We start from the raw sequence: 10,581 nt of genomic DNA, 5'->3' as shown, positions 1-10,581 counted from the left end.
ATACCAGACCTATGGGAAAGTGCACAAATCCTAAGTGTGCAGATCAACAAATTACGACACAGTGAACGAACCTGTATAATGGCCACCCAGATCAGGAATTCGACAGTTACCAGTACCCCCAAAGCCCTCCTCATGTCTCCTCCCAGTCACTATGCCACCTTCCTTCCCAAATTAACCTCTATCTAATCCCATATGTTATATCTGCTTTTGAACTTTATATAAATGAAACCATTCAGTTGGTACTATTTTTAAAAATTAATTAATTAATTATTGGCTGCGTTGGGTCTTCGTTGCTGCACACCGGCTTTCTCTAGTTGCGGTGAGCGGGGGCTGCTCTTCATTGTGGTGCACGGGCTTCTCATTGTGGTGGCTTCTCTTGTTGCAGAGCACGGGCTCTAGGTGCACCGGCTTCAGTAGCTGTGGCATGCGGGCTCAGTAGTTGTGGCACACGGGCTTGGTTGCTTCGCGGCATGTGGGATCTTCCTGGACCAGGGCTCGAACCCGTGTCTCCCTCATTGGCAGGCGGATTCTTAACCACTGCACCACCAGGGAAGTCCCTTAGTTGGTACTATTTTGTGTCAGTATGATGTTTGTGAAATTCATGCATATTGTTGTGGTAGCAGTAGCTCATTTATTTTCATTGTTGTATGGTATGCCATTGCAGATGTTGATGAAAAAATTAATCAATAGTTATTCAAAGAAATAGAAAATTTTATTCGAGACAATCTGAGGATTATAACTCAGGAGACAGTTTTTCAGAAACCTCTGAGGACTGTTCTGCCCATTAAAGGTCAAAGTACAGTTATATACATTTTTGAGACAAAGGTTTATACACCAAATGACGTATTGACAGTTTTGACAGTATTGACAGCAATCCCGATCTGCAGTATAAAGTAAGTAGTGGGTCATCATGACCCCTTACAAGATTGAGAAGGAATGTTATCTCCTAAGGAGGTCTGGTTAATACAGATGCACAATACACACTAAAGGGGAAGGAGGAGGCCCAAATGGGAGAGAAAACTTTTTTGTTTAAATTTTTCCTGTCTTGTAATAAAATATGAATTTTATTTAATCACCATTAAATGCATATACCACAATTTATTTTTCTATTATTCTGGTGGACATTTGGGTTGTTCTCAGTTTGGGATTGTTATCAATAATGCTGCTATAACAGTTTTGTTTCTGTCCTTTGGTACACTTATGTTTCTGTTTCTGTTGGATATATACCTAGGAAAAGACTTACTGGGTCATAGGATATGTTTATATGTTTAGTTTCAATAAATGCTACTAAATAATTTTCCACAGTGCTCATGTTAGTTTACACTTCTGCTGGCAGTGTCTTAGAATTCCAGTTGCTCCACATCATCATCAACACTTTGTACTGTCAATCTATAAAGATTTTTAAATGTTAGCCATTCTGGTGGGTGTGCAGTGGTATCTCATTGTGGTTCAGATTTGCATTTCCTTGGTAACCAGTGATTAAGCACCTTTTCCTATATTTATTTACTATTTGGATATCTGTTCAAGTACTTGGTCCATTTCCTTGTCCACTTTCTATTAGGCTTTCTGTCTTATTGCTTTACAGGATTTTTTTTTAAAAATTATTTTATTTATTTATTTTTGTCTGTGTTGGGTCTTCGTTGCTGTGCGCAGGCTTTCTCTAGTTGCGGCGAGCGGGGGCTACTCTTCGTTGTAGTGCACGGGCTTCTCATTGTGGTGGCTTCTCTTGTTGCGGAGCATGGGCTCTAGGCGCACGGGCTTCAGTAGTTGTGGCTCAGGGGCTCTAGAGCACAGGCTCAGTAGTTGTGGCACACGGGCTTAGCTGCTCCGCTGCATGTGGGATCTTCTCCGACCAGGGCTCGAACCCATGTCCCCTGCATTGGCAGGCGGATTCTTAACCACTGTGCCACCAGGGGAGCCCTATAGGATTTCTTTATACATTTCAGATATGAGTTCTTTGTTGGTTACGCGGACTGCAAATATTTCTATGAGTATATACATACAGAAGGCCCCAGTTTTGGGGTCTTCCGAAGCCTTGGGGCCACTGGGACAAGACTATATTTTGATCACTAGTGTACTCCCAGCTCCTAGCACTTAGTAGGTACTAAATAAATATGTGGAATGAATGATGGATGAAATGGATGAGACTCAGTCAGGTAGTCTGCCCTGTGTTGCACTGATTCCTAGGGCCAAACACTGAAAGGGGATGGAGGGAGCAGATTTCCTTCCAACCCAGCCAGCTGTGACCTTGGGAAGGGGAAGACACCCAGCCCTTCCCTACTGAAAAAAGCAGAAATAGCTACAGTCTGTGAAGAGAGAAGCAGGGATATAGGGAGCAGAGGTCACAGCTGAAAAGACAGGAACTACAAGCAGGTAGCAAGCCAGCCAGATCCTTCAGGAGAGACTCGGAGGTGGAGGGGGCGGTGGTGTCAAGGAGACAGTAAGGGTCTCTGAGCATCACAGTGGACCTTTGTATGACAAGAGCCTCCAAGGTCACTCAGGCACTACTCCTGCTTACTCTTTTTTTTTTCTTTTGGCCGAGCCGCTTGGCATGTGGGATCTTAGTTCCCCCAACAGGGGATTGAACTGGGGCCCCCGCCAGTGAAAGCACTGAGTCCTAACTAACTACTGGACTGCCAGGGAATTCCCTCCTGCTTACTCTTTTTAAAAAATATCTTTATTGGGGTATAATTGCTTTCCTCCTGCTTACTCTTAAAGCTTGTTAGTTGAGAGACCTCTTCTACACTTTTCCTTTCCAAAGGAGATGCCTTGAGACTGGTTGTGGGGTCTCATTCTTATCTCCCCAGTAAGGAAGTTTCTTCTTCAGATTTGCCTTTAACTTCGTTATGGCCTGTAATATCCATCGTGAAGATGAAAGACCACTGAGTCACCGCCATCTCCTTCATCTCCAGGAAGTTTTTCCCCAGGCCTGTTGTGTTCTCTCACAGTGTTCTGTCACTGTCTTTCTCTCCACTGTCCTCTCCTTCTCCCCCTTCAGCTATAGCTGATACCAGGGGGCAGGTCAGAAGTCTGACCAACTCCCATTACTACAGAAGAGAAATTGCTCCCTTGCAACACTGCAAAAAACTCACAGCATCCCCTCCCTCCAGAAGACAATGAGGCTAGAAGCTGCTCCCGAATTTTCTATATAGAAAATTAGCAGTTTAGTTGGAGAGGGGTTGATGAAGTGTCATGAAATGGCACTTGTATAGCAGGCACAGTGTTTCACTTAGAGTATGAGATTGTTGGTGGGGGTGGAGGATTCGGGGGAAGGAGGAGGTGTTGATCACTGGCCAGGGGCCAGTGGAGGAGCCTGTGAGGGAAGTACCTCCGTGGGCGGCCCTCTTCAGTCTTGCTTGGCACTTTTCTAATATATGGCTCATTTAGCTTCTATCCTGAGGTCCTCCAGGTCCCTTGGCCTTCTTTCAGGAACAGCTGCTATCTACCAATGGCTTCTCCATGAACTACCTGGATGCTCATCCTGAAACATCATAAAATTCCAGAGCCCTGTAAATCCTAGATCCCCTAACTAGCATGGTATAGTCACAAGGCTAGCCTGACATGGCTGGAAAGTTTTCTGTCTTTTGTTTCTGCTGGGGAAGGGATGCCCCCTCCCATTTTTCCCTTTGCTATAACCCCTCCCCAGCTATCTCCCTCCCAGAGGTCAACTTCTTTCCTGCTGCCCTGAGCTAAGGTGATATCCCCTTCCGGCTTTATTCAGTTCTAGGAGGATGTAGTGATGGGGGTGGATGGGGAAGTTTGGCCATCTGTGCTCAAAGCTAGTTGCTCTCACCATCCCCTTTTCTTCTCTCTAACTGAGCTCTCCTTTCCCAAAGGCCCCTGGGTACTCTCCCTGGATTCCTTTAGGCTGGATGGTTCCAGGTATTTTGGAACTGCAGTTCTGAAATTACTGGGTATAACTGGAAAGAGTTAGCAGCAAGCAAAATAGTCTGGTGAGCTATAACTGGGGAGATGAAGTAATCTGTGAGAGAGGCAGAGTTGCAGAGTGGAATGTGCCACAGCTTTTCAATCACATGGGTTTGAATCCATGGTCAGTCACATATTAGGTATGTGACCTTGAGCAAACTCCTTTATGTCTCTGAGCCATTATCTAAAAAATGGAGACACTACTCTCTTTCTTAGAGATGCTGTGAAGATTAGTGATACCATAGCATTTGGAACATTTCCCACACACGGTAGGACTAGTATGATTTCACCAAAGAGGAAGAGCCACCAACAAGAATTAGGCATCTGGAAGGGGCAGCTCAGGCTCTCTCTGGGACTCACACTGAGGTCTAGACTTCACAGAGTGTGAGGGCAGTCCTAATTGCAAAGTGTTAAAGATGGACCATTTCTGTCACATGGACGTGGGTGGGGAGATAGTCTGGGGGGAAGCACTCCTGCAGTAAGTTATCAGCCAAAGATGAGTAAGCTTGATCTTCCCAGGGACAGGATGCAAGAAGATCATATTTTGCAAACCAGATTATCTAGTTTCAAAATGCCCTCTGTGTTTACTGCCCTTTGATTGTCTGCTAGTCCAGGGTTTCCTAAACAGGCTTGGTCATAGGAATCTCCTGTGGGCACTTCTTTTAAAATATAGATTTCCAGGCTTCTCTCCTGGAAATTCTGTTTCCAAAGATCTGGTGCCAGGCCAGGAAATCCACCCTTTTAATTAGTGCACGAGATGACTCCCATGATCTGACCAGTTTGGGGAACAGTGCCTCAACCCTGTGGTTCTCAATCAAGGCTACATATGAGAACAATATGCCTTTGTCATAGGAGGAAACACTGAACACTTGGAAGGTTCTGGAAGTCTTCAAAGACACGGAGATGCTTCAGTTGAATCTTCCTGTGTGGATTTACATGTTGACTCATTTAATCCTAATAATCACTCTATGAAGTAGGCTGTTGCAACATAACAGCTCAAAACCAAGTCAGTGGATTGGAGAAAAGTAGGTGTATTCAAAAGTTATTTAGGTTAGTGATTAGGGAAATGCAAATCAAAACCACAAGGGAGGGCTTCCCTGGTGGCGCAGTGGTTAAGAATCCTCCTGCTAATGCAGCGGACATGGGTTCGAGCCCTGGTCTGGGAAGATCCCACATGCCGCAAAGCAACTAAGCCCGTGTGCCACAACTACTGAGCCTGCGTGCCTAGAGCCGTTGCTCTGCAACAAGAGAAGCCACCGCAATGAGAAGCCCACGCACCGCAATGAAGAGTAGCCCTTGCCTGCCGCAACTAGAGAAAGCCCATGCACAGCAATGAAGACCCAACACAGCCAAATAAATAAATTTAAAAAAACAAACAAAAACCCCCCAAGGGATACCACTTCACAGTCACTAGGTTGCTCATAAAAAAAAAGAGGAGCAAAAACCAGAAACTATAACAAGTGTTGGTGAGGATGTGGAGAAATTGGAACCCTTGTCCGTTTACTGGTGGGAATGTAAAATGGGGCAGCTGCTGTGGACATAGTTCAATATTTCCTCAAAAAGCTTAACGCAGAATTACCATATCACCCAGCAATTCCACTCCTAAGTATATGCCCAGAAGATTTGAAAACAGAGGAGAAAAACATTATAGTTAGAGGAAACAGAGTGACATGGCAGGTAGACAAGGGAGACTGTGGCATTTTCAGAAACAGCAGAGTTTTCAACGTGTGGTTGCACGCATGTAGAGAAGGGGAGGGTGAAAGATGAAATATAGTCTTTGATGATTAAGCTACACAACTTAAGACGTATTGTTTGATGTGTTGGTTTTGTTTTCCCAACTAGGCTACAAAGTCCTTGAACATAGAGGCTTTATGTTTCAAAATTTATATTAAATTTTAATGCCTTTGCTGACACCGTCTACTTTTTTAAAGACTATTTTCTTTTCGGCCACACCGCGTGGCTTGTGGGATCTTAGTTCCCTGACCTAGGATCCAACCTGGGCCCACGGCAGTGAAAGCACTGAGTCCTAACCACTGGACCACCAGGGAATTCCCTAAAGATTATTTTTTAAGAGCAGTTTTAAGTTTACAATAAAGTTGAGAGAATGATACAGAGATTTTCCATATACCCCTTGTCCCCATATGTGCATAGCCTCCCCCGTTATCAACACCACTTATTAGAGTGGTACATTTTTCACCAAGGATGAACCAACGCCAACATCATAATCGCCCAAAGTCCATAGTTTCACCTTAGGGTTCACCCTTGGTGTTGTACATCCTACGGGTTTGGACAAATGTATAATGATACATCTCTCTCACTATACTATCATACAGAGTATTTTCACTGCCCTAAAAATCCTCTGTGCTCTGCCTATTCATTTCTTTTTAGCACTAAATAATATACCATTTGCTGGATGTACCACAGTTATTTATCCATTCATCTACTGAAAGATATCTTGGTTGCTTCCAAGTTTTGGCAATTATGAATGAAGCTGTTGCAAACATACATGTGCAGGTTTTTGTGTAGATATAATTTTCCAACGCCTTTGGGTAAATATCAAGGAACACGATTGTTGGGTCACATGGTAAGAGTTTGTTTAGTTTCGTGAGAAACTGCCAAACTGTCTTCCAAACTGACTACTATTTCGTATTTCCACCAGCAATGAAAGAGAGTTCTGTTTGCTCTACATCCCCAATACCATTCGATGTCGTCAGTGTTCTGGATTTTGGCCTACAGTTATAATAGGTGTCTAGTGGTACCTCACTATTTCAATTTATATTTCCCTGATAACATATGATGTGGAGCATCTTTTCACCTACTTATTTGCCATCTGTGGATCTTTGGTGAGGTGTCTGTTAAGGTCAGTCTTTGGCCCATTTTTTAATTGGGTTGTTTGGGTTCTTATTGTTCAGTTTTAAGAGTACTTTGTACGTTTTGGATAACAGTCCCTTATCAGATGTGCCTTTTAACATGCTAATTTAAATTTACAAATTTGGTTCTTCTTCCTTGATCAGACCCTTAGATATTGAATCTCATTTATTCTTGTAGTGTTAATTTATGGTGCTATGTTGATGACTCCCAAATATCTTTGTTTTAGACTTTCCTTCTTAGCTCCGGACTTGGGTGCCTCAACACTTCCCACTTATCATATCCGAAGTGGAGCTCGTCATCTCCTAGATATCTACTCCTTCTTCAGTCTTCCCCTTCTCAGTAAATGTAATCACTCTCCTATTTGCTCAAGTCAGCTGGCTGGGAGTCATTCTTGACTCCTTCCTCTGTTTCTCCATCTCCCTACCATCCATCAATCACCAAGTGCCATCCATTGGCTCCACCTCCTAAAAACTTTCTTTTGGATTGATTTTTTTTTTAATTGAGGTAAAATTCACATAATATAAAATCAATCATTTAAAAGCATACAATTCACTTGTTAATGGATAAACAGCAAGGTCCTACTGTAAAGCACAGAGAACTATATTCAGTATCCTATGATAAACCGTAATAGAAAAGAATATTAAAAAAAAGAATGTATAGGACTTCCCTGGTGGCACAGTGGTTGAGAGTCCGCCTGCTGATGCAGGGGACATGGGTTCATGCCCCGGTCCAGGAGGACCCTGCATGCCGCGGAGCGGCTGGGCCCGTGAGCCATGGCTGCTGAGCCTGTGCTCTGCAACGGGAGAGGCCACAACAGTGAGAGACCCGCGTACCGCAAAAAAAAAAAAAAAAAAAAAAAGAATGTATATATAACTGAATCACTATGTTGTACTGCAGAAATTAGCACAACATTGTAAATCAACTATACTTCAATAAATAAAATGGAAGCTTACAATTCACCAACATAGAAAACAAACTTATGATTACCAAAGGGGAAGGTGGGGAGATAAATTAGGAATTTGTGTTTAAAAGATACACACTACTATATATAAAATAAATAAAGAGCATAGCAGAGGGGACTATATTCAATATCTTGTAATAACCTATAACGGAAAAGAATCTGAAAAAAGAAAATAACCTAAAATGAAAGAAAAATGTTTCACGTGTACAATTTTCTGTACACGTGAAACATTTTAAATCAAGTATACTTCAATTAAAAAAAATACGACCCGTTAGCATTTGGTACATTTACAATATTATACAACTATTACCTCTATTTAGTTATATTTTCATCACACCAAAAGGAAACCACTTAATCATTAATCACTCCCCACTCCCCCCTCCCCCTAGCTCCTGGCAATCACTAGCCTGATTTCTTTTTTTTTTAGCCTGATTTCTGTCTCTATGGATTTTCCTATTTTGGACATTTCATAAAAATGGAACCATGTAATATGTGACCTTTTGTGTCTGGCTTCTTTCTCTCAGCATAGTGAGTTCAAGGTTCATCCATGTTGAAGCATGTGTCATTGCTTTTCATGGCCGACTAATAGTCCACAGTATGGATACAATGTATTTTGTTTATCTGTTCATCTGTTGATGGACATTTGGTTTGTTTCCACCTTTTGGCTATTGTGAATAGTACTGCTAGGAGTACAAACTTTTGTTTGAGTAGGTGTTTTCAGTTCTTTTGAGTATATGCTTAGGAGTGGAATTGCTGGGTGATATGGTAATTCTATGTTTAACTTTTGGAGGAAACAATAAACTTGTTTTCCACAGCAGCGGCACCATTTTTGCATTCCCGCCAGCAAAGGCGCCAGGGTTCCAATTGCCCCACACCCTCACCAACACTTGTTGTTTTCCTCTTTTTAAATTATGGCTAACCTAGTAGATGTGAAGGGGTATCCCTTGTGGTTTCGATTTGCATTTCCCTAATGACTAACCTAAATAACTTTTTAATACACCTATCTTTCTCCAATCCACTGACTCGATTTTTCAACTGTTACATTGCAACAGCCTACTTCCTAGGGTAATTATTAGTATTAAATGATTATACACACAGAAATCTATCTATATCTAGATATCTAGATATAGATATAGATAGATATAATTATTTAGAACAGTGCCTGGAATAGAGGAATCACTGTGTAAGTGTTAGAAAGAAGGAATAAAAGGAAGAAAAGAAGGATGGAAAGATGGAAGGAAGGAAAAAATAACCTCTTAACTATTCTTCCCTTTCCCATTGTCCCTAAGTCAAGTTCCAAAATTCCTATCCTGACTTACAAGGCCCAAACAGGTCTCCTTTCAGTTTCCTGAAGGCAGCAGTCTCTCATTTGCACACTCTATTCTGTCTGGCACATCTTCCACCCCCCCACCCATTCTCCCCAATTCTTTGCCTTGTTAACTCTTATTCAATCTTGAAGTCTTAGCTTATTCATGACCTCCTTACCACAGAGGCCTTCCTGATTCCCCCGACTGGGCACCATGGGGTATATAAAATAAGACCTTATCTCTTAGACCTGGTCAAGAGAGCTCCTTGCCCTGGGCTTCATGCTTTAGAAGGTACCATAGATTACAGCCACAAAAGAACTAAATCTATTAAAAACCTAGAGGTGTTTCTGTCACTTGGGATTCAGCACTCAGTGCTGGCACAGAGCACCTGTCACCCTAAACACATATTTCTAAGACTAACATAGTTCAGGCCCCAGAGAAACGCTTTTCTACATAAATTGCCCTATGTCTTCAGGAAAAAAAAAAAAAAAAATCTGAAATGCCCTGAAGGTTTGTGGGTTGTGTCACTGTGAACTTTGGAGACAGACGTAGCTTTGGAGTGCAGGGAGGAATTCAGCTGTCAAAGTGCTTAGCTAAGGGAAAAGAAAATTGACTTGTCAAGTCCTTCCTCTCAGATAGCATGGCGGTAATAGATTGCCACACGACATGTTATTTCCCAGGAGTGCTGAGCGACCATTTTCTTGCTCCTCTTTGAGTCCCAATTTCTGGTTTTGGAGGAACTCATGAATTAGTGTAATATTTGCGACATTGTTGCACATGGTGGCTGAGGAACATTTTGTAGTATTACATAATTTATAGCATTCTTACATTTGTAGGTCTAGCTGTCACATATATGAAATGATACTTATCCTTTTTATTGATAGCCTCATGGACACTGAACACAAAAAGTGCAAATAGTTTCATTGTTATTAAAATATTTAATTAGGTTTAAAATTTGAAAAAATTAATGAAGTGTCCAACTCTTCCTTAGGAACTTTGTCTCTCTTATTTCCTCTGGAAGAAAAGAATACTGGGTCTAGAATGGCCTAGTTTTCAGCGACTCAGGTTCAAAATCAAGGGACTTCAGCCAAAATTTACTCCTTTCCGTTCCTACTCTCTTTGCTTATGAATATTTTGTCTTCCTTCCAACCTTAGGGAGGTATGAGTGAGAAGCTTGAGCTAAGTCCTTGATGGGGGTGTGCGGTGTACTTGTGATGATCTGCTGGAGCTCTTTCAAGGTGGATTTGGGGAGTGGCAGGATGGATGAAGGTAGGGGTGGAGGAAAGTCCCAGATTCATTGTCCCATTCTGCCCAGAATCTTAGGGCTCACGTTGTTCTGGCCAGCACTTTCAGCTGCTCTTTCCCGAAAACTTCAGGGGACACAGGGCTGGAATTTCTGTGTTCTCAGAGCCAGGATTTGGAGCAGCTCCCTCTCAAGGGCTTCCTTCCCACTCCGGGGGCTCAGAAGAGTATTGTTTCTGATGCTCGAAGAGAGTGGTGAGACCAGACAGGGAC

The 10,581-nt window shown here is 42.4% G+C and overlaps 1 protein-coding gene across 1 annotated transcript in view; it reads right to left on the bottom strand.

Moving 5' to 3' along the window:
* Nucleotides 1-10,581, bottom strand: part of PM20D1 (peptidase M20 domain containing 1) — a 37,111-nt gene that overhangs the window by 1,159 nt on the left and 25,371 nt on the right. The window lies entirely within an intron of this gene.

This window comes from Kogia breviceps, chromosome 1 (genome assembly GCF_026419965.1).
Source record: "Kogia breviceps isolate mKogBre1 chromosome 1, mKogBre1 haplotype 1, whole genome shotgun sequence".
NCBI classification, from domain to species: domain Eukaryota; kingdom Metazoa; phylum Chordata; class Mammalia; order Artiodactyla; family Physeteridae; genus Kogia; species Kogia breviceps.
The sequence above is the reverse complement of the archived record's forward strand: the minus strand, read 5'-3'. Positions and strand labels throughout refer to the sequence as shown.